This window comes from Oreochromis niloticus, linkage group LG10 (genome assembly GCF_001858045.2).
Source record: "Oreochromis niloticus isolate F11D_XX linkage group LG10, O_niloticus_UMD_NMBU, whole genome shotgun sequence".
NCBI classification, from domain to species: domain Eukaryota; kingdom Metazoa; phylum Chordata; class Actinopteri; order Cichliformes; family Cichlidae; genus Oreochromis; species Oreochromis niloticus.
The window spans coordinates 6,143,942-6,166,473 of NC_031975.2; the positions used below are offsets into that span (position 1 = coordinate 6,143,942).

The 22,532-nt window shown below is 40.5% G+C and overlaps 1 long non-coding RNA gene across 7 annotated transcripts in view; it reads left to right on the forward strand.

The window, feature by feature from the left end:
* LOC106096598 (cytospin-B) overlaps positions 1-22,532 on the forward strand; it is a 72,686-nt gene that overhangs the window by 37,582 nt on the left and 12,572 nt on the right. For 6 of the 7 annotated variants that reach the window (XR_002059559.2, XR_002059554.2, XR_002059556.2 and 3 more), the window contains 8 exons: positions 555-762; positions 1,301-1,374; positions 4,328-4,503; positions 8,224-8,387; positions 9,120-9,220; positions 9,312-9,387; positions 10,080-10,224; positions 12,430-12,532. This is a non-coding gene — a long non-coding RNA (cytospin-B). Of the gene's footprint in view, positions 1-554; positions 763-1,300; positions 1,375-4,327; positions 4,504-8,223; positions 8,388-9,119; positions 9,221-9,311; positions 9,388-10,079; positions 10,225-12,429; positions 12,533-12,663; positions 12,688-22,532 lie in introns of those variants that run through there. The other variant, XR_002059561.2, reaches the window with a different exon arrangement.

Consider the following 22,532-nt stretch of genomic DNA (forward strand, 5'->3'; position numbering starts at 1 on the left):
CTTAGTGATGTCGTCATTACTGGGCTGTGACTGTGGTGCCAACAGTAGGGTGGACCCTCAGAGTCACATAACTCTCCTCAGACACATGGGTGTGAGGGTGGGACCACTCCATAAGTTCACTTACAAACATCTTGATCTATTAGAGCCACATGGTGTCAGTTGGAGGGTGTCCTGCGTGACTACATCACTGTCTCATTTTAGTATCTTGTTCTGTCAAAGACTGACTTTACAAGGTCATTTCTCAAAGCAGCAATCATAGTGGAACTTTGACTTCAGCTTTCAGTGGAGCAAAAACCACCATGATGTAATCAGAACTAGTCAGAGTTGGGGCCATCTTTCATGTCACTCATTTCGCTGAATGCCAAATTATTGATGTCAGATGACTGAGGAGTTGTGGTAAAAAATGAAGCAAGCACCTTTTATTTAATATCCTGACATATATACAGTAAAATCCATTATTGTTCTTTCTTTAACCAAAGGCGACTTAACCGCACGTCTGTTTTGTGCAATGATTTCTTAAAGTCACCGTAAGCTGTATGCTTACATGTACACAGGTGGAGGCAAAATGCCAGCAGCTTCAGGAGCAGGCCGAGAAGAGAGAACTGGAGCTATGTAACCAAGTGGCTTCCCTGGAGGAGGTGGGAATCCAGGCTGAGAACCAGGTGAAGGAGATGAAGGAGACCATATTTGAGCTGGAGGACCAGGTGGAGCAGCAGAGGGCTGTTAACTGTCACACCAACCAAGCTGTCTTGGACATGGAAAGTAAGTTCATATAAATAGGGGTTCAGTCATAACTTGAAGTCCTCATAAATGCTCATAAAATATTAGAAACGTGTCCACAGTGGTGAAACATCATATCTTTAAACAGTTTTAACAAAAACTGAGCTTTAGATTCATAAAGGTAAGATTTATTAAATGAGTGCTGGAATAGACTGCATTAATGAAAGCTCATAAACTAGCAAGTGAGAGTCTAGAAAAGTGCCATGCAAAATGAGTTCATGCCGTAACTCATCTGTCATTGACTTTCCATTACTGCAGCTGGCTAATTTCATATGGCTGGACACACTGTGTTTTGACAGACTTTTGCAAATTATAGTGGATGGGTTTAGTCTGATATTGCTATTGCTAGACACTGCTACTTATATAATAGATGTAAAGCTGTAAGTTGGTTGCGCTCCACAATACTGAAAACTGTGCCGCTCATAGTGCATGCTCATTTATTAAACCTATGGTAAGCAGGACCTCAGCGATGGTAGTGTTTGGGCAGAAGTTCTCAAAGACTTTGAATTTACTGTTGCAGATCTGGTCAAAAAGCTGGAGGAGCAGAAGGCTGAAGCAGAGCGGCAGCTGAAAGTTATGAGTAGACAAATGAAGGTAAGAAGTGTGCAGACCTGATCTACTGAGTTTTAAAAGTTCACATCTTGGTAGCTCTCTAATAGAGATGTGCAAAGCAGCCGGTATTTGTATTTGTTGAGGGGGGAAAAGTATTTGTATTTGTATTCGAGTAAAATTCAAAATAGGCGTCAAAATCCAGTTTTTTGCATTACACTTCTAATTAATGTTATAGTGTAGGTAGGGGTGTAGCTAGTGTAAGTATTCTTTAATTATATATATATTATGGCAGACAGTACCGGGAATAAGATGGTTTAAGTGCATGTGAATATGCATAACAGATGTTTGATATCTCTGCCTCTGCTGATCTGACTTTTGCACACATTACACATCAGTTTGGTTTCATATGCAGCACTGAGTGTAAAATGCTTCCACACAGAACTTGATCAAGTTGTTTTGGCTGGTGGAGGACCAAGAGGTGGCTCAGCAGCAGCAACACTCTTTTCCATTTGGTTGACCAAATCCATGTGGGGAGTTTCAGCTAAGTTAATGAGTGAATGGACAACGGGAAGCTATGCTAAGGTTAACTAGCCTACAGCCTACATCTTGCTGTCTGCAAAAGACAGAGTAACTTAAATGTACCATATAACTCCCACAAGTGCATACAGTTCGACACAACTACACAAGCATTGTTTTATCCTTTTAAACCGAACTTTAACGTTACTCTGTCAACAGCCTATTGTCTAAAAATTACCGAGCTAACAGAGCTACATAAACAGAGCGAACAGGAGAGCACCCGACTGCAGACGTCAATAATGCAGCGTAATTGATTAATCTCCCGATCTTCGCGAAAGTTATAAACTCCCTCCGGAACCCAGTTAAGGTACAAAAAAGTCTATTCAACAAAAATAGTGATGCAGTTCAGTCTTTTTTCGCTCAGCTGAGCTTTGTTGCTGTGTGGAGCAGCCCGTGTCAGTCACCTTTTTCACACGTCACTCACTCATCCGCTCATGCACTGCGGTCTCATAAGGAAACTCAGCTTTTTGATATAAAGTTTTTTTTGTTCCCGAATACAAATATTTTTTTTAAAGTATTTGTTCGAAATAAGTATTCGTAAAAAACACGATATTCATGCCTTTCTGAATGCCATATTCGGGTTCGGCATTTGTCAGCCATGCAAGCATCCATATTATTGTGTTAATTGTCACAGAGTTATGCGTTTACAGCTTAGTTCACATAACCGTAGCCATTCTTTTACAGCTGTCCTTGAATTCCTACAAGGAAGAAATTTTGGGTGGAGTAACACATTAAGTTCATGGTGATTTTTTTTTCAGTTTTTCCGTGTGTGTGTGTGTGTGTGTGTGTGTGTGTGTGTGTGTGTGTTTTGTTTTTTTTTTTGCCAAAGAGACTAATAAGTCTTCTTTCCACTAAACATTGTTCCAGTAGCATTGTAGAATATGCCGGTGGGGTCCTGAGACAGGCAGCTTCTTCCATCAGTTTAGTTGACATCAGTTTAATGCAGAGACTACACAAACAAAAAAAAACCAAATCTATCAAATCTATGTACCAATTTGATAAGAAGAAGAAGACATTTTTCTATAAAAGCGCCTTTCAAGACACCTATGGACATTTAACAATAGAATAAAACGCATAGTAGAACAATGACAAAATGAAGAACAATTTAAAAAAAAAAAAAAAAAACCACACGATAAAATAAACAATAAGTTCACAGTGAATATGCAGATTTGAAAAGATAGGTTTTGAGTTGAGATTTAAACTAGGAGAGAGAACCAATGTTTCTTATATTTGGGGGTAGAGAGTTCCACAGCCTGGGAGCAGAGCAACTGCTTCCCATGGTGCAGAGGCAGAAAGAAGGCACAGCAAGCTGGATAGAAGAAGAAGATCGAAGTGAGCAGGCAGAAGAGGTAGTGCTTAACAGGTCAGAAAGGTAAGGAGGAGGTTATGAAGGTTATGAAGGACCTTGAAGGTGAGCAAAGGAGATTGTATACTATTCGGAATTTCATAGGGAGCCAGTGAAGTTCCTGAAGGGTAGGGGTTGTGTGCTGGTAGGAGGGGGTTTTGGTAATAATTCGGGCAGCGGAGTTTTGAACCAGTTGAATCTTATGGAGGGATTTTTGGGGGAGACCATCCAAGAGAGAATTACAATAGTCAATGCCGGAGGTAATGAGACTATGCACAAGACTATGGATGCAGACTGGGTGGAAAGAGAAGGACGTAACCGGTTAATGTTGCGTAGACGGAAATACGCAGAACGGGTGAGATCATTGATGTGAGATTTATCGGATAGTGAGCTTGTCTAAGATGACACCAAGGCTCTTAACCTGAGGTGAAGGGAAAACTGTGGAGTTATCAGTAGTGAGAGTGAAATGATTTGCCTTCAGTAGGTTGAATTTAGTGCCGATAAGAAGGATTTCAGTTTTATCCTCATTGAGCTTAAGAAAATTAGAGCTGAACCAGGATTTTAACTCTGATGAGCATTCTGTAAGAGAAGAAGGTGGGAAGGAGGAATCAGGCCTGCAGGAGAGATAGAACTGGGTGTCATCAACTGGGTGCTTGGATGTTTTTGATTTCTACCACAGTGGTAAGGGAAGTCCTGTTTTTTTTTTTTTGTTGTTTTTTTTCTTAATGTTTGTTCCCGGGAGGAAGCCAAAAAGTTTTTGTGTCTACCTTTTGATATTTGAAGTTGAGATATCAGATCCCCCCCCCCCCCTTTTTTTTTATGTCTTGAAGTGAATTTTCATACTCAATTCTGGTCTAAAATAACTAAGCAAAATTTCACTGATGAGTTGTTAGTTTTTCCAGTAATTGGTGGATTGGATATTCACAAGAATATAAAAAAATGCATGTAGTGTCTCTTGTTTCCCTTCATATAAGGACCAGTCATTCTTCCATCTCAACTACATTAAAATGTCTTTCAGTCATTTTCTGTCAGAATGAATAACCTGTATATGATTCTGCATGTTTATGCCTTCAGGATGAAAAGGAGGAGTGGCGTCGTTTTCAGGCAGACCTCCAGACGGCTGTGGTCGTAGCAAATGATATCAAGGTGGAAGCTCAGCAGGAGCTTCGCACACTCAGGAGGCAGCTGCAGGAGGAGCAGGATCGTAATGCAAAGCTTTCTGCAGACCTTGAGGCCCTGCAGGGAGTCAGGTACTATCTTCGCCATATTTTTCAGTTCCTCTCCCTCCACCAGTCTCCCCTTTTTTAGCATTGGGCTGCAGTTCTTTTCTCCCTGTACAAATGTAGTCATGATATACCTGCCAGAGTCTTGCCATATCTCCTATTACCTGTTTTATACATGCTATGTGAATAACAATACCACCCAATAATCTATTTAGACATATCTACATTTAGTATAGATACAATTTAGTTTATATCTTGATGTTTCACAAGATCAAAACCTTGGTGCTTTTGAGTCTAGGTTCCCGGGATTTGGCAGACTCTGTTGGTAAATGAGCCGTCTCCTGTGGTATTTCCCTCTGTGTATTCTATTCCTTTTAAGCTGCTGCCCTCTCCGTCTCCCTCTTCCACACTTACCCTCTGGTAACATTTATTCCTGACACTCAAAACGCAGCAGACTTCAGCAGTATTGATAGGATAATATGATTTTTATTTTTTTTACTAAATGGTGGCAGATCTGCTTCATGATCAGAGCGGAATCTGTGATTAGTCTTTGTCAGCAAATATCCCACACTAATCTGTCACACTATTCAAGACTTCACATAGTGCGGTCGGACTATGTCAGTGCAGCATTGTTGTTGATGAGCATTGCGTTGGATCATGTGTTATTATGTAAGTGTGTTTTAGTGTGCATATACCATAGTGTTTTTGACAGTCTTGTCTTCTTTCATTATCAAGCCAGGTCAAATACTTCTGTGGTAAAGTCTGCTTAGATTTGTGACTGTACAGCGCTCTCTTTATATTTGTGGCTGGTCATTGTATAATCCTTTTAGGTAGCAAAACAAGTTTGACTGAAATTATTTTTATTAATTTTATTTATTTATTTTTTTAAAATCTTTTTTTTTTATTATTAATTATTATTTAACTACTCACCAGTAGTTTTACCACTTAAGAAACCGTAATATTTGGTTTAAAAACCAGATATGTCTTTTCTTCAGATTTCATGCAGTACTTGAGAATATAGTAGTGGCTTTAGGCCACGGCTAAATCAGCAAACTCTCCCCGAGATTAGCTGTTACGCTGCGTCCGCTCCCCACCTCCAGCAGCTCCCTGTGATGACTCTATCAAAGATGTCCCTCTGACAAGCCTCCCTATGTAAAGCCCAGGTGAGTTTCCCGCAGTGCTCTCTCAGCCAGCCTCCCTCTCCCTGCCCTGTGTGCTGCTGATGCTCACTGACCTTCCTATCTGTGTTTGGCTTTGTGTTGCCGCTTCAGCCTGTCTGACTCTGTCTGTCTTTCTGTGTGCTGGCTGACTGCACCCTCAGGGCTATTGTACCCTTTTTGGTTTGCTTTGCCTGATTTTTTTTTTTTTTTTTTTTTTTTCAACATTTGGTTCAAGTAGATGTATCTGGTGCCACCTGCTGTCCTTTAAATGAATAACACTCTTAATTGTTTTTTGGTTGTATAGCAGGATGGTCTGCACGGCATGACGGGATTAAACTCATGCAATGCATCATCTGCTGCAGATACATTTCATCACCGGGTGATTTTATTGAAATTTGATTCTGAGTGACTGTATTAATCCTTTGAGGTATGCATGAAGCAGAGTTTTTAGAAGTCTGCAAGTGCCCACAGGTCTGGCTTTGAAAATAATAATGCTGAGAAGAAAACAAGGTCATTGTGTAAGCATTAGTTGTTACACTGCAGTTCATGTCCTTTCTCCTTTTCTCTCCAGAATAAGCTCCGGGGCCACTTTTGAGACCAAGACGGCAGTAGAAGGGCACTAAAGAAGCGTCTCTCACCTCAGCACCACGTGAAGACAGTGTTATTGTTGCACTTAATATGACATTAAACATGTAATGTGGTAAAATAGTTTAATTGTAAGCCACTGTGACCTCTGTAACCACAGACGAATTCTTGTGACACAGACCGGCTTCTATCGCTCTTCATGTCTTTACATAATGAACCTTTTGAAAATACTGTATTTTTGTTTCTCAATGAATGTACCTTTTATTTTTGTGATTCTCTTGTGTTTGAGATTGCAGGAGTGAGAGACTTGTATTTTTTTCTTTTGTTTGTTTGTTTTTTTTGTTTATTATAATGTGTGAAGCTGCTTTGTGCCTTTCAGAAAGTCGAGCAGATGAAGTGTTACAGAAAGAACACTGAAAAAACTGGTAGCGGTATAAAAATATGGGTAAATGTTCAGAGAGTAGCAAAGCTCAGACTTGCGTTTCCCAAACACTGCCAGAACAAAGACAAACTCGTAACATCAGAAAATACACATCACAAGGCCAAAGCAACAAAACAGAACAAAAGTCCAGTGATATTCATACAGTAGGTAGTTCTGGACCTAATATATTCTGCTTACTAGCTCTATATTAGTCAGATTGTTGTCACTTGTTTACTTGACTCTTGATTCCTCTGATTGGAACAAAATGCAGTTTCCTATTTAGCCATTTGATGGCACTGTAGAACACATAATAACACATAATAATCTCTGATATCTCAGCACACAGGTATCATCTGCGCTGTTTCTATTTGCCTGTTTTTAATGATTGCGATATTTCTTCTAAATGTCTTCTTAATATTATACTGCCAACACTGGAACTGCCACAAACACAAACAGCTGTTCCTCCAAGCCACTTTTTGCTCTACTGAAACATGCCATTTTAACCCTTAGACCAAGAAGACTGTGTTACATGTTCCTAAAATGATGATTTTATTTCACACAAGACACCACTTAAATTATGAGCTGAACTCATTTTCTTTAATTCAACTTTTTAGCTGCATAAGATGATGTAGAATTAAACACACACTTTTTATCTGAGCCTTAGAGGTTGCTCTGAAAAAAATCCTGTTATAAGAGGACTTCTTATATTTCTTTAACATCCTTCTTAATTTGTCACTCAAGTACTGTGATGTAATTTTGAAAGGTTTATTTCATCGTTCAACAAAATCTTCAATAGAATATTGCATACTGTGGTAGTATACGGTTGCAGGATCTCAGGTTACAATTTTTAAAAGCCATATTTTAATCCCAAGGTAAAGGTACTGGTGCTCAAAATGTAAGCATTTGGATTCACTCACAAAAATCAACCTTCTAAAGAAAGATGAGCTACTAACAACGTGATGGGTCATTTTCTTTTGATGAACAATTCATGAATGTCCTGTTAATTTATTCTGCCTAGAAAGACTCGTGACTGGTTTTATGCTCGTGAATTTATAGACGTGTGTTATTATATGTCTGACTGCTGTTCATCAGGCAAATGAATAAATGAAATGACACCAGTCTTACTGCAGTCGTCTTTCTCTGTCAGTCTCCTTTTTTTTTTTTTTCTTTTTTCGAAAGTGAGTTAAGAACTTGTTCGTCATTTCTGTCTCCTCTTGTCTATAAAGAGGCTGCAAACCCTCACGCTTGTAGCCTTTGGTCCAATGTTCACCAGGTACAACGGCAGAAAGCGTCTCTACTGCTCAGATTGAGGTTTTCCAAACTCTTTTTGTCTCCAGCTAGTCATCAGTTATTGACTGTTCTTCAGTTCAAGCTGATCACATGATCTTGTTGATACACTGAGCAAACACCCTATTTTTAAAACGTGCATTCTCCCCTTTCTCACTTAGAACTTATCTCATAAGATAAGTTCTAAATTCAGGGTTTTGAAATTCACCAGGTCAAAATTTGCAGTTTCTCCTCCCTCTAGTGTTTGTGCTACATATGTGTCCACACAGCAATCCTGTTCATTGTGTCTGCCAGGTCCCAAGCTGAAGAGATGAGAGTGTCTGACTCAGATAACGGCCTTCACTGGTGCGGCATCTCCATGATCCCGGCCACGCCCGCCGACGCCAGCGGAGATTCCAACACAGAGCCTGGAGCTACTGTCAAATCCCTCATTAAGTCCTTTGATACTGTTGGACAAAGTGAGCACAAACACCTCAGTACACAGACACACACTTTCAGGGCATCCCATTACACAGTGTAACTGTAGAGCAGAACAGCTGCTGAGAGGTCTATGAATATTTGGCTTTTCTCTGCAACTTGTGCAGTCGGGCCGGACGGTCCTGGCTAAGCTGGCCTCAGACAGGTTGGAGGGTTACATGCTGGATATATCTGCTACTGATAGGAGGCATTTTCATATAGAAACTTTAGTCATGGCTGCATTATGGAGATGGTACTTCTTGTTTCATTTATTAAGCAGCTTGACATGAACATTATGTAGAGCTGCATACATTAGGACAGTTTTACTTGTTTTATTTTATCTTTCAACCAAGACTATTCATTTTTTTTTTATGAAACAAGCTAAACTTCAACATAAATTGTTGGGGGAAATGTGCCAATACCAGAACCTGAGTAAAATATTAATTTATCAAATATCAAAAATAAAGAAGACTAGGAGTCCAACTGTTTTAAAAAAAAAAAAAAAAAAAAAAAAAAAAAATGCACAGTGGGCTGTGTGTTTCATCTTTGTTGTAAACGCTTCAGTATTCGATTTCTGATGTTCATGGTGACTAAACCTTCACTGTTTGGACTTTCTTAGGATTTCTGCCATTTTTTCCCCATATTTAACATGAAAAAGGTTATTCTTTGCTTTTATAAATGCAGGCTTTACAGAGCACTTTTGAACTCAGTGGTTACATGACTTGGTATTTCAGATGGACCAGGTCACACGGTTCAAATGCATTCCTCCTCAAGAAGCCCACTGAGTGGGATCCCTGTGCGCACTGCACCTGCTGCTGCTGTATCCCCCATCCAGGTATACGCCCCGTTTCCCTTTAAAATTCCCTTTAAATACAGACTTCCTGTGAGTGAAACTGTTTCAGATGACTGTTTCATCCTCTTTTTAGAGACACTCGCACATAAAGCCACTATCAAAGACACTGGAAAAAAGAATTAATCATGGAGAATTCTCCCATCCTCATGGTATGTAACACAGAAGGGATATAGGGCACGTTGTAATGGTATAAATGTGCTATCAAATTTCCATACTTCCTTTAACTGTCACACAGGAACAAATGGTGGCTTTTAGGTCAACAGACTGACAGCCAAAGTCCACTAAGAGTCTTCAATGAGCACTAAATGAATGGTATTAATGACATGCAAACATCCGACTGCTGCCGGTTTGGTGGAAAATTTTATGATTTTTCTCCTTGGCAACCCAAATGCTGTAAATTTTGTGCATGACTCTTAAAATGTCAGCATCTACATTCAGCAGGTCTTCTTGCTCCATCCCTGAGGAGTCATTTGAAAAATACAGTGACTTCACAGGATCACTTTAATTGGATAAGGGATTTTTTAAAATGTTTTGTTGCAGTAAATCCAGATTATTTAGATTTTACTGCTCATTACAATTCAAGTATTATTTTGTACACATAGTGGGTACATCAGTAGTTTAGCAACATAGACACCTTGAAGTGACTTCCCATAACTGCAGAACGCTAGAAGTCTTAAAGCAGAATACAATTAATTTCTATTTGTCCCATTGCCTTTCATGCCCTGTTATATTTTCCTGCTTCACAACTGTACATTGTGATTTGTCAAATGTAATTTATATTTTGATCCCTCCATTTCTGACTTTCTTTTCATTCTCCTGTGTGTTGTTTTAATTCCCACAGACAAATTGGCGAGCTGCAGGGAAGACCTGAAACCTAACAGCCTTATGAGGAAAAGCCCGTCACTGGAGTCTGTAATCAAAACCTCTGCCTCCCTCAGCAGCCGCACGCCATCCTTCAGCTACAACCGAGGAAGCAGCAAGCTCAGGTGAGCTTGCTTATTTATTTATTTATTTATTTGTAAATAGCACTTCACTCTGAGACGAACCTGCTACTTTTTTTTTTAGCTTAGGAGGAGCAAACATATTTGACTATGATTTCACCACATGCAAACTACATGTCTGGATTTTTTCGGGGTTTATGTTTCCCAATACTTAATAATGCAAATATTCTCTACTGTGACAAAGCAAAAATGTGAGCAAGTTGATCTCTGACTGAGGCTTTAAAGCTGATTTTTTTCAAAGAAGGCCATTGCTGTGATGACAAATCTTCACAAGCAGTTAACAAAACAAACTTTATATATTTTTAAATGTAGCTTTAAAATAGGCTGCATGACTCTAAAACTGGAGGTGGTTACAGATATAATGGCTGCTGTTGTATTTCTGCTTTTTAAACTTGCATACTCCCTCCTGATATCGCTAGTTAAAGCTTTCTCTGTTAGTTTCCCAAATTTTATGTCCAGCATTGCTGATTGGACACAGATGGCCTGCACACAGTAGATGGAGTGTTGGCTTATCAGAATGGGAAGAGAGGCAAATGGTGAACAAACATGCTTTTATACTCTTCTTGCTAGTGATCGTTTTCATGCACAGACAGCTCATGTCTGTGTACACTCGTGATTGCATCTGATGTAAATGGCGGCAACTTCATCACGGTGAAACAGCAAAGTTAGTTAAAGCAATGAAATACTTGGCCAGCACACTGGACAACACCCTTAGCTTCAGTCAACATACAGTTGACATTAATAAACAGCACTCATCGTTTATGTTGAAACTCAGAAACCTGTCAGTCCAGCCTCTCCACATCCTTGTCTGCTGTCATGACTGTTCAGCTCTCTGCACTCTGCACACAGCTGTATTTACAGTATTGTTTGTGCTACCAAGAATAAATTTTCCACACAGCCACACAAATAATTGGCCTTCCTTTTCCCTAATGCGGTCTATCTTTTCTTCCCATCTATTCACTCTTGACATTATTAATGTAAATGCGTGTGAAGGAGTTGTAGACTTTCTGGACAAGGAGATTAGGGGGCTGTCTCCTTCCATATTTGGTATTTTAAAGGCTCATGATAGGGCTGCTGTATCACTGATGATAAATGCAAATACTCTCCCCACTGCAATATATGTTTGGACAGCATCTTGCTCCTTCTAGCGTTATGGTGCCTCAAACAGAGAAATAATGAATTCAGCAGCAGAGCAGCAATGACGTGTGAAATATTTACTATGCTCAGAGCAATGACCGTGTCTCATGGTCTTCCCATGGCCTCAGCTCCAGCACAAACCCTTGGGAGAAGCCCCTTTGAATAATACTGCAGATAGGCATTTATCCAATCTGTTGGACCATTTTTGTTTTTTTGTTTTTTTTTTGGAGAAATGCATTGAGTGTACTGTTTGCCAATATTTGATGGAAATGCTGGATGAAAAGTAAAACAGATGCCACTAAAAAAAAACTGTGCTAAAGGTTTACATCCTAACACTTAAAGTCAGAGTGGATGCTGGATTCATGCCAAAGTAATCTTGAGCCAACTCTTAACTCCAACACAAATACACAAGCAAACCAAAGAAGCTTCGGTCTTGTAATGATAATTTGAAGCCCTGGAATTCAGAAGGGAGTTTTCAAACAGGGAACATTTGGAAAAGCTATGTAGGAATAGAGAGTATTATGTTTTATTTTTTTAAAGAGAGCATTAAGAGTTTGTTTTTGTTTTTTAAAAAGGGTTTATTCAAATTTTTCAGGACTGAAATGGATCTAGTTTTTCAATAATGGTATGTTGTGCAGGTCATTGTACACTGTGATCGTGGATGCAGGCACATTTTTAGCTCTAAAGTTAATATTTATTAGCCCTCTATGTTATTTAAAGATGACCTACGCTTTGTAACCTCCCTGAACTAAAACACCAGAGTTTAAAGAAGAAAAAAAAAGAAGAATGGAAGTTTTTAGGTTCCTAAAGCATGCACCTGAGAAATCAGAAGTAAATTGTGTGTTATTAGATCAGGACCACTTGAATTACCTTCTATATAGAAATTTTGGGGGGGGACTGAAATAATTGAACACAGCCTTTTGCTGTGATCACCATATGCACTCAAGTTTGCATGTTCACTTATCCCCTCAATGACTTACTGCAAATTTGCTCCCCCCCTTCCACCCAAAAAATCTCTCTCTGTGATTGTGGTTCGTGTTTCCCTTGTGACAGTGTGGAAAGAAAGGACCCCTTGGCTGCACTGGCGCGGGAGTATGGAGGATCTAAGAGAAATGCTCTACTGAAGTGGTGCCAGAAGAAAACAGAAGGCTATCCGGTAGGGATCACAGGCCGGAGACCTCTCTCAGACACAAGACGAGCCCCACTCACTTTCACACCCTGCTCTTCTCTGCATCTTTGTCTGACGGTTTTATTTCAGTGTTTCCCTCCTCCGGTTTTTATTTAAAGGCGAGATGACAGCCCCCCCACCCCCTTTCATATTACATGGATGCAGTATTGGTTAGTCTGCCCTCAGGTTCGGTAGCTATTTCTTTTTTTTTCTTTTTTTCTTTTCCTGCCATGAGTGATGTGCCGGACTGTAATGGCACATTACTCCTCCTGTCATCTCAGTGGGGATATGAAATCACTGTGGCACAGCAGTAATGGAAACAATGAAGCAAAGCACCCAGTCTTACAGACACACTGGATTTATACCTGTATGTATTTTCACAGCCTCCACTGTTTTTATGCTTGCCCATTCATTTTTTTATTTTTATGTTGTTGTGCTCCCAGCTGCTTTACCTGGTTCCAAGAAGCCTAGTGCTAACACACTCCCTTAATACCTATTTTAAGGAGCCTATTAAGCCCTGTGGGATTAGAGATTTACCTCTGTAATCACTGTGTTTGTGTGCCAGTATGCTAAAGCTATACAGGGGGACTGGCTGCAGCCTCCATAAAAGTAGTTCTTTTATCACGCTCAGCCTTCTGATAGGAATTACAGTTACAGATGTAACTGACTGTGCGTCTCTGGGGTTTGGGGGTGAGTCTAATAGCACATAACTCTGGCTTGACCAAGTATGAGAAAACACAGGTGATAATAACTGCTAAAAATAAACCCAGCTGTCACAGTGATAAATAGTGAATTATTGGATGAGCTATCAGATCAATAGTTCTATTTCACAAGGACAGTGGTGCTCAGTGAACTTTGATTCCCCCAACCAACCCCACCCCAAACTGCCTCTTCTTTTCTTATGAGAACTGGTGCTTGACGGCCTCACGGTGCATGTGTTGGTGAAACACGCTGACTTAATGAGATAAAACTGACAATCTGTCTGATAAAATGCCGCTCCTGAACACAGGCTGCCCGGCTCAAATTGTTTAGACTGTTTTGACATCTTCAGGCAGCAGGGAGCATGTTTAAAGACGCTCTCTTGTAGTGGAAGGTCACCGCTGTAGCATTCGTTGATGCCACAGTTTTCTCGTTCATTAAAAAAAAAGGAGTTTCCTGGAAATCTTTTAACATGGGGATTAAAAATCGAAACAAGTCCACCGGGCTGCGTCTTCAGGAAGTCTACTCTCTGCTGCACCCACACACTGATGAATGGGTGATGGGGATACATAACAATGTCACTGCCTCTCTATGGCTGTAGTTTGATCTAAACAGATGTTTCATATACTGTATTTATGTCTAAACTTTGTCTGTACCAAGTAACAAGTGTCTTTAGCTGTCACACGAATAATATTTCCCTCTTAAATATTCTCTTGAAGAACAATAAACTAAACTGCAAATCTTAATTCAGTTCAGTACAACATTAATACCCCTTAATAGAGCCTCATTCCTACTGGTGTGGGTTTAACTATGGGACCTTATGATCTGCTCTCACAGAGGGCTTAGCAACACCGTGTGATTATTTGCAAGTATCAAGAATGCATTAAGAAGATTTGGCTGCTAGGTGTGTTTCACTCTGTGGCATAATCACTCCCCTCCTGGAGCAACTGTTCTCGGTTTGAGCTGCGGTCCCTTCGTGCTTTTGCATATTCTCCATGTGCACCATGCACGTGGCCTGTAATCGGGTTTAGTACCGGACCATTAGTTTGGCAGTTTGCCTTAAAAATGTTTACTTTGAGAACAAGTGTGACTGCTTCTGTGAAGTAGAGACATGAGGTAATTCCTGTTTGCACATCTCATCAATATTTGTTAACTTGTACCAATCTTTTTTTATTTTTAGTTTTTGATTTAAATGAGAAAAAAATACTTTTTTTTTCTTATCCAACAATCAAATGAGAAAAAAGAGAAGCAGATGAGTTTAACTGAAGAAGTGAAGAAGCTTCTCGGATGAGAGGTGAAACGTCTTCAAGCAACTCAAGAAGTCCAGACGCTTTTCTTTCCGAGCTCCTTAGTCTACGATGACCTGGATGACTGAGAACCTTCACAGACAGATGAGTTTAACACTATCTTATCTCTGATGTTAAGTTGAGTCATTAGGATTTAAAGGAGGATCTCCCAGATATTTTGACTTATTTTTCTCTCTATAAGGGTGATCCGCTGTTATTTGCCCTTTTCCTTCTTCTTGGCACTGCACCCACAGGGATTTCAGTTTTCTTGGATGCATGCATATGTCCTGCATCTTTGGTGTTACATACTGCATATGGCATCATTTAGTAAACTGCACCACAGCATGTAACCCACGTGACTGAGTCCTGTGGTGGGCAGAGAAAATTTTATTGTCATAGGATGCATTGAGCTTCATATGTCTGATGAAAGGTCAGGCTGCTTCAGCCCCTAATTACAGGCCCAGCGTCTGAGAGACACCGACTGACATGTCACACTGTATGCATTTCCAGGATGGGAAACCGAACCAAAGGACCAGAAAAACCGTCGCATTCAGGTGTCTCTCTGTCATGCTCGTGTTGTGCTCTGATAAAGGTTAGTGAGGTTTAGTGTTATCAATACATCCACACACACTTTGCAGTCCCTCTCCTCCCTGCTGTGGACTAAGGTCAAAGAGGTAATCCCTCAACACTAATTGGCTCTTTAGTATAGCGTCAGCGAGTTGTAATTTGTCCTCGGCCTCTTCGGGCTACATAATTAATGGTCAGTTTGAAGAGGCGGCTTTCACTGTGCACCCTTGGCTTTCCATTGCCCCTCTGGTTCGGAGTGGCAGAGTCAGGAAACAAGCTCCTATTTCACGCTCATCTGCCACTGCAGAGCCAGAAAAGCTGCTGTGCGAGTCTGAGACAAAACTGATGGGAGGGTCGGCCCCCGTGCAAGTTGTTATTACAGTCCTATTGTTGGCAGACGTTTTGGTCAAACAGCAGTCTAATTAAAGGGAAAGAGAAAGTAGGAGCTATTGTAAGCATGCTGAGCGATTATTTGATGCTTTATAGCTCCTGAGGGCACAATAAGTCTGCGATTGTGGCCGAGCACAAAGCCTTTGCAAGAGATGAGTACTCACAGTCGTCTGTCTGCTAAAACAGCTTCATCTCACCTTCCAGCTTGTTTCACATATGTTTGGGTTCTGTACATGTATGCTTTATTTTATATAGATAATGCTGTAGAAAAACAGTGAGTTATCATAATCTAAGTATCTTAATGTACTTGATGATGATGCGCTGTTGTCAGAATGTTTGCTGGGTGGGGTTTCTGGACAGACCGTGATGGTTAATACAGTTCAAGGGGGGGGGGAAAGGGAAACACTGCAAATTACATGCATGTAAACACGCAAGTACTGAGTACAATAGCCGTGCTATCACCATGGAGAAGCAGTCTTGCACCCCTTAGGGAGAATGTGATGTGAGAAGGGGTGCATTTATCCACCAGCTGCTTCCAAACCCAAGTAACATAGAGTATCCTCAGAGTAGCTGAAAGCCCAGCCTGCATTAGAACTCTCAGGGGAGGATGAGGTGTGAGCCCAGGCAGACTCTGTCACACCTAAAATGTCAGATTCTGGGAAGCTCAGATCAATCAGAGAAGACCTTAAGCTCGCTCTGATTGACTCTGCCCTGTGGGAGAGAGTAAAGAGGCCTCTCACAGGAAATTAGTATTCACAAGAGATCCTGTCTACATCAGTGCTGGACTGGACACAGACTTGAAACACAAGACCGCTTTTATATAACTTCTGTTGCACTGGTTTTCAAGGCAGCTTGTTAGATCAGACTCAAAGGTGCAGGTTGTTGTGCCGGAACAACTCTGCCTGAAACTCACTGCTTTGTGCTTAATATGTGTGTGGGATTTTTTTTTTTTTTTCGCCCCTGTGCTCTGACTCAGTTTTTACATCGCTAAAGTGACGATTGCTCCTGAACAACAAACAGACCACAAAAATCACACAACAAACTGGATAATTTACATATCTAGAAATGATTTATTCATTTTATATTTGGTTATTTTGGTCTCATGTCATTGTGTCAAAACTTTTGAAAACTTTTCACCTAATTTGGAAAAACCGTCTTGTGGCATTGAAGAGTAAGATGTCTACTTGTAGCCTTTTTTGGTCACGTTCAGTGAGCAAAAAAGCCTTTCTTGAACATTTGTATATTTATCAGGCTCTTTGATGTCTTGATTTAGGACAACTCCGGACACGTTTTAAGCTTCTTTTTTTTTCTCAATTAACCATAGAAGCCAAACAAAAATAAATGCCTTGTTTGTTCGAGATGGAAACAATGACCAAAGGGCTATGAACATTAGGCCCTGACAGAGCACAGCTTATCCGGCCTCGTCTGGGAACTCGCACACATGCAGAAAACCATTGAAAGACAGGAATGGACCCCCCAGGAGAGTGTGGAATGAAGGTCAGACATCGAGGAGAGGAAGAGGATAGGAGTAGACATTACTAAGTTCTATAAATGGAGGATTAACTGTACCTGTGGGGTGAGATCATGATTGTAAAATAACAAATTACAGGTGATTAGTCAGGATTTTTCTGGAATATTTTAGTACATGTGTTTTCTTATAAATGATATAATATTGAGGCTGTCTGGGTTGAAGTGCATTAAAACAAATGCATATTGAGTAGCTTTTAGCATCTGGTGTGTGTGAAAAGTGTTAAGTGCTTGTGCTAAGTGCCTTTTGTGGATTCATGTGCCTTGTTGTCAATGTAGAGCTAGGTATTCTCAGCATAACAATGAAAGGAATTGATGAGATGTCAAATTAAAGGGTCACTGTGGCATATTGATGAATATGTTTTATTTATTTTTATTGGTTTTAATCAGGTAAGAAGACAGAGTGGTAGAAGGGTTGGAAATATCCACAGGTTCAAAAGCAAGCATTAGTTCCTTAAGGTTTAGGGTCCACATGGAGTGACAAATAAGTCAATCATTGCACTGTGATCAAAGTAATAAAATTAGAATGATAATTTTATCATAGACTATCAATATCATAGACTGAATAATCTCACCAAGAACCCAGCATCCATGGATGATGATGTTTGTTTCTGGGGTAAATCTGGTCACCCTGTCAGGAAAAGAAGTCACTTTATGTCTAAATTTAATAAGTGACAATTGGCCACAACAAACTGATCTTCTCTCACTTTTCTGTTAATTAGAAGTCTAAAAGATGCCTGTACAGTATGTAGCTATTAAGGCTAAAATCTGCTTAAATTTGATAGGAGACTAGATAACTATTCATCATGATCAGATTCAACTAAAACATACCCATTCCAACCAGGCAGACTGGCTATATCTGCATGTAAATGTTTCTCGTGGGGTTCTGCCTCACTGTGCGTTGCATGCTGGGCTTATTTGTATGGGTTCTGGCCAATCAAAGCATATTGCTCCAACATACTAGAGCGCACAGCACAGCACAGCACAGTGGTGCAATGGTAGGCAAGAACAGTTTGGGTTTGAATCTGCTGCTCATCTGACAAGTTTTTTGAGCAGTAATGGTGGAGATGATGTTTCTCTTTTTAAGCAAATTTAGAAGTACAGGGATGCCTTTTCACCATGCACACCATGTTTTTTCAAGCTTTTCCTTGTTGGGATTGGTAACACTGTGTTTACAGCTAAGTTAGAGGTGTGCTGTTTTTAGTCTAAACTGCATAGCAACTGGCAGCTTACACTGCATTACATTATATCTATTTGCAGTTGGCTCACAATAGACAGAACGGTTGTGAATCGTGACTTCGATTCACCTGTGTGCCTTCTTTGACATTCTGTTGCGCTCCCTGCTCTTTATCCCCATACAGAAAAGCCTAATGCAATCAACAAGCTGAGTCTTTGGAGAACTCCTGTGATTGCTTACTTCATCTCCATGGTCCCACCTGCCTGGGATTTCCGCCCATCAGTGCTCAAAACTATGTTTCATTACGAGATTTTTCTCACTTCCTTCTGTGTCTTTTCTTTCTTCCCATTCCTTTCCCCCTGTGTTCATTTCACTTGTCTGTTCTCATGTTTGCTTTGCACTCATTCATGATTTCGATAGGTTGGGTGCATTTCTGGTGCCCGATTCATGTATTTGACGTGAAATGTCAGAAAATAACTCTCCAGCCTGATATTTCCTACTTGGGGTTTTGACAAACTGTGTGTTTGATATGTACTGTAATTCAGTTTATCTGTCATAGCATAGGTTTACTTGCTGTACTTGCATTTACGCCATGTCTGAAATCAGAGTATCAGCTGCCATGACAGGATTACAGCAGTGTGCTATCATCCATATGTGGCACCAGAAGCACACACCCTTTCCTTTTGTTTCTGCGGTGTTAATCACCGTCTGTGTGCGCTTCAGCCAGCCAGCTTGTGTGGTTGGTTTACAGCAGGAAGGACGTGTCATCCAGGATGGATGTGACATGTCCTTGACCTTTTAATGTCCACCACAGCTAGATTTTTGTTTTGTTTATTGACAGGAAAATAATCCTCACTGATTGATTTTATGATCGTGTTTGTTTTTTTGAAAATGAAATCATGTTTTACAGAATTTCAGTTTTATAACTTTAACTTTAACTGTTCTGTTGTCAGTTTTATGACTCTGGCAAGATTTTTAAAATGCTGTTTGTGCTCTTTTAGGACCAGAATGTTATAGGCTATTCAAACCTTCATAAGAGTAAATGTTTGTGTGGCATGGCTCTCTGGGGATTTTGTCACCATGTTTTAGCTAATAATGCTATTAATATTTGCATCCAGTATGTGTGGATGTCTTTTCTCTCTCCCTGCGCAGGGCTATGCTTCTCTCTCATACTCTTTTTCTCTGAGCCCTAAAATGCGGTGGTTCTGCCTTTTGTGCAGAACGAGACGCTTCCTGTCGCTTGATGCTGTGTTTGCTTTTCTGATCCGGCTCCCAGAGAGCTGTTGTTGTCCGCTGCTGGTTTAGCATTCACGCCTGTCCCTCTCTTTCCACCCTGAACGAACTCCAGCACCCACCCTGAACTCAGACATACCTACACCACCAGCTCTGGGCTGGGTCAAAATGTGCTCTACTCAGTCTCCCTATCCAGGCACACTCCCTCACACATGTCACACATGCACAATCTGCCCTCTGCAGTCTTTTCTTATCAACTTATTTGTCACTGTCCATCTTTGTCCTGGAGTCTGACTGTGTGTGTCTTTGTATGTTTGCACATACAGTAGGATGGACACACATATATGCACACACACACACACACACACACACACACACACACACACACACACACACACTGTGATTAGTGCTGCTGCTGAGCCAGCTACGAGAGGGAATGGGGAGCTGTGAGAGGAATGTGATCTGACATGACTGCACAGGTCTGGCCTTCACATGCAACAGGCTCGTAGCTGACAGATGAAAAAAGGGCCAGTGCGTCTTTGCTGTCGGTGTCAGTTTGTGAACATGTCACTGTTAATTAATAATACTTATTGAGGGTTGTCAAGGGGCTATAAAATATATATATAATGGCAGGAACTTCCTTTAAAATTTCTTGCATCGTGTGTTTATTGCTTTCCTTGAATGTGAACAAAGCCTGAGCTCAGGACTTCCTGCTCCTTCAGAACTCATTGTGACCACAGATGTTTTGCAGCTTGGCTTGATGACTCAAACAAAAACACACTTTCATTCTCCATTAATAGTGTGATAAATATTCATTGTGCAAATTTTAGAGTCTGTACACGCACATACCACCTGAAGTTAGTTCAACTTGAGGAGTACTAATATGTTTTCAGAGGCAACATCAAACAAAACCAATGGTTTTTTTTAAGCGGTATCTACAGACCACTGCTCTCTCCTTATCCATCCTGATTGATCTTTATCTAATTTTGCATTTTATTCTGGTACCTGCAGTCTATTCAAGTTGCACAGGCAGTTCAGCTTCTCCATGATTTCCTGCATGTGCCAGAACACTCTCAAGAAAGTCTCAAGAAGGTAACAGGACAATGCGGTTAAAGAGTTAATACAGAGTTAATCGTGCATTTTTTCTGACCAAACTGTCACAAAGAGACTCCATGAGGGTGGCGTGAGGGCCTGACACCTTTTTAATGGAACTTGTGCTCACAGTCCAGCACTATGCAATGCAACTGACATTAGCTAGAGAACACCAAAACTAGCCACGACTGGCACACCATTATCCTCAAAGATAAAGGCAGGTTTACGCTGATCATATGTTAAAGCGTCTGGTGACACTGTATGCAACACCATCCAGCATGACGGTTTTGGCATTGGGTTAGTGATAGAGGACCGCACAGACTTCTGTGCGCTAGCCAACACTACCCATTTTCAAACATTACGCTGGTACAGTGAGCTTTGTGTTCCTCCTAGCACATGACACTGTCTGGCCTCATGTGATCAGAATGTGTAGGCACTTCTGGGATGACCAAGGCATTGATGCCAATGACTGGCCCTCACATTCCACAGAGATGAGTCCAATTTTGAACCTTTTGGAACTTTATGTATTGCTGCATCTGATACCGCCAGATTGTGTCAGAGAATGTCCAGGAGCCCACCAATGCTCTGATCCTCCCGGACTCCATCCATACTCTCTTCTGCAGAATCCCCAGATGTCGGAAGTTCATATAAGAAACATTGGGGCGATACGCACTGCTGAGCCACATTATGACACAAATTGGATCAGCTTGTTTGGTTGACCAGCTCTCATATTTTTATATTTGGGTGTTTTATGTTTTCTCAAGTTACTAAATGACAGTGCACATGGATGGGCATCGAAACCAAGCCTCTTAAGCTTAAGATTAAGCCTCACGACTGAAATCCAAAACATTACTTAAACTTGGAATTAAGGTTTAGGTTAAACTTTGAAAACTTTAAATGATCTACAAAAAAGAGCAAAGATTAAAGATTTCTAACTTTTACAGGGACTAAAAGTCACACAAAGACAGTTCTACAGGAAGACACTATATTTCTGCTTATCTTTTTCTTGTTTTTCTGAGAAAAGCGATTTCAATCACTGTCACATGTAATTTGGAGGAGCTGTTGCAAGAAAGCAGCAACATGCAAACTGCCTGCTCTGCACAGCCACGTCATGCAGACACACACACATGCATTCAGTGACTGTAACCTACAGCTGTCCCCTTTTCAAAACAGTAACTTTGCGCGCATATGAGGCCTTTAGAGGACATCTGTAAAGTGTAACTATAAAAGCATGGCTCAAGCTCTTCTGCATTGGTTTAGCTATAGTCTCACTTTCGTAGCAGTTAAATAGCATCATATACCACAGATATGTGTCAATGTCGCAGCCACATAACAACCTAGCATAGCACCACTTCTCCCTGTCTCTTATCATCGGTTTAGCCTCTCACCCTGAAACTGCAGCTGGTTTTAAGTTGAGCTAACCTCTAATGCCAAAGTAGACGTGTGAACAACTGTCAACATTTCTTAGAAACTCAGAGGATATTGATTACTGCAGTGACTTAGAGTTGTGATTTTGAATTTCTGTCCTCAGGACCCAGAGTTGTTGTTTTTCTATCCCATCAGGTAGTTAATTACATTCACCTGGCGTCACATGTATGGATCAGTCGCTGATTCGATTTGTATAATGAAAATCAGCAGCGCTCAGACCGCCGGCTTAGAGCAACAGTAAACAAATACATGTCACATCTTTAGCATCTCCCTGGAGCTAATGCTGTGTTTACAGACGCACTGATGTACCCAAAGATCTTTAATGCAGTTCTTATCCCAAACACTGTCTATTCCCCTCTATTGATCAAACTGCATTTGTATGGCACGTTCTGTACAGGATAATGCAGGTCAATGTGCTTAAATGTGACTGGAAGATATAAAACTGTGTTAAACATTATTATGTGCAGTAAAGATTTCAAAACAAAACTTTATCAAGAGACTGTGGCTATACAACTATCTGTGTTATAATGCTAATTATCATCACTGTGCCACAATACCACAATACCATTAAAATATGTTTTATATTGCA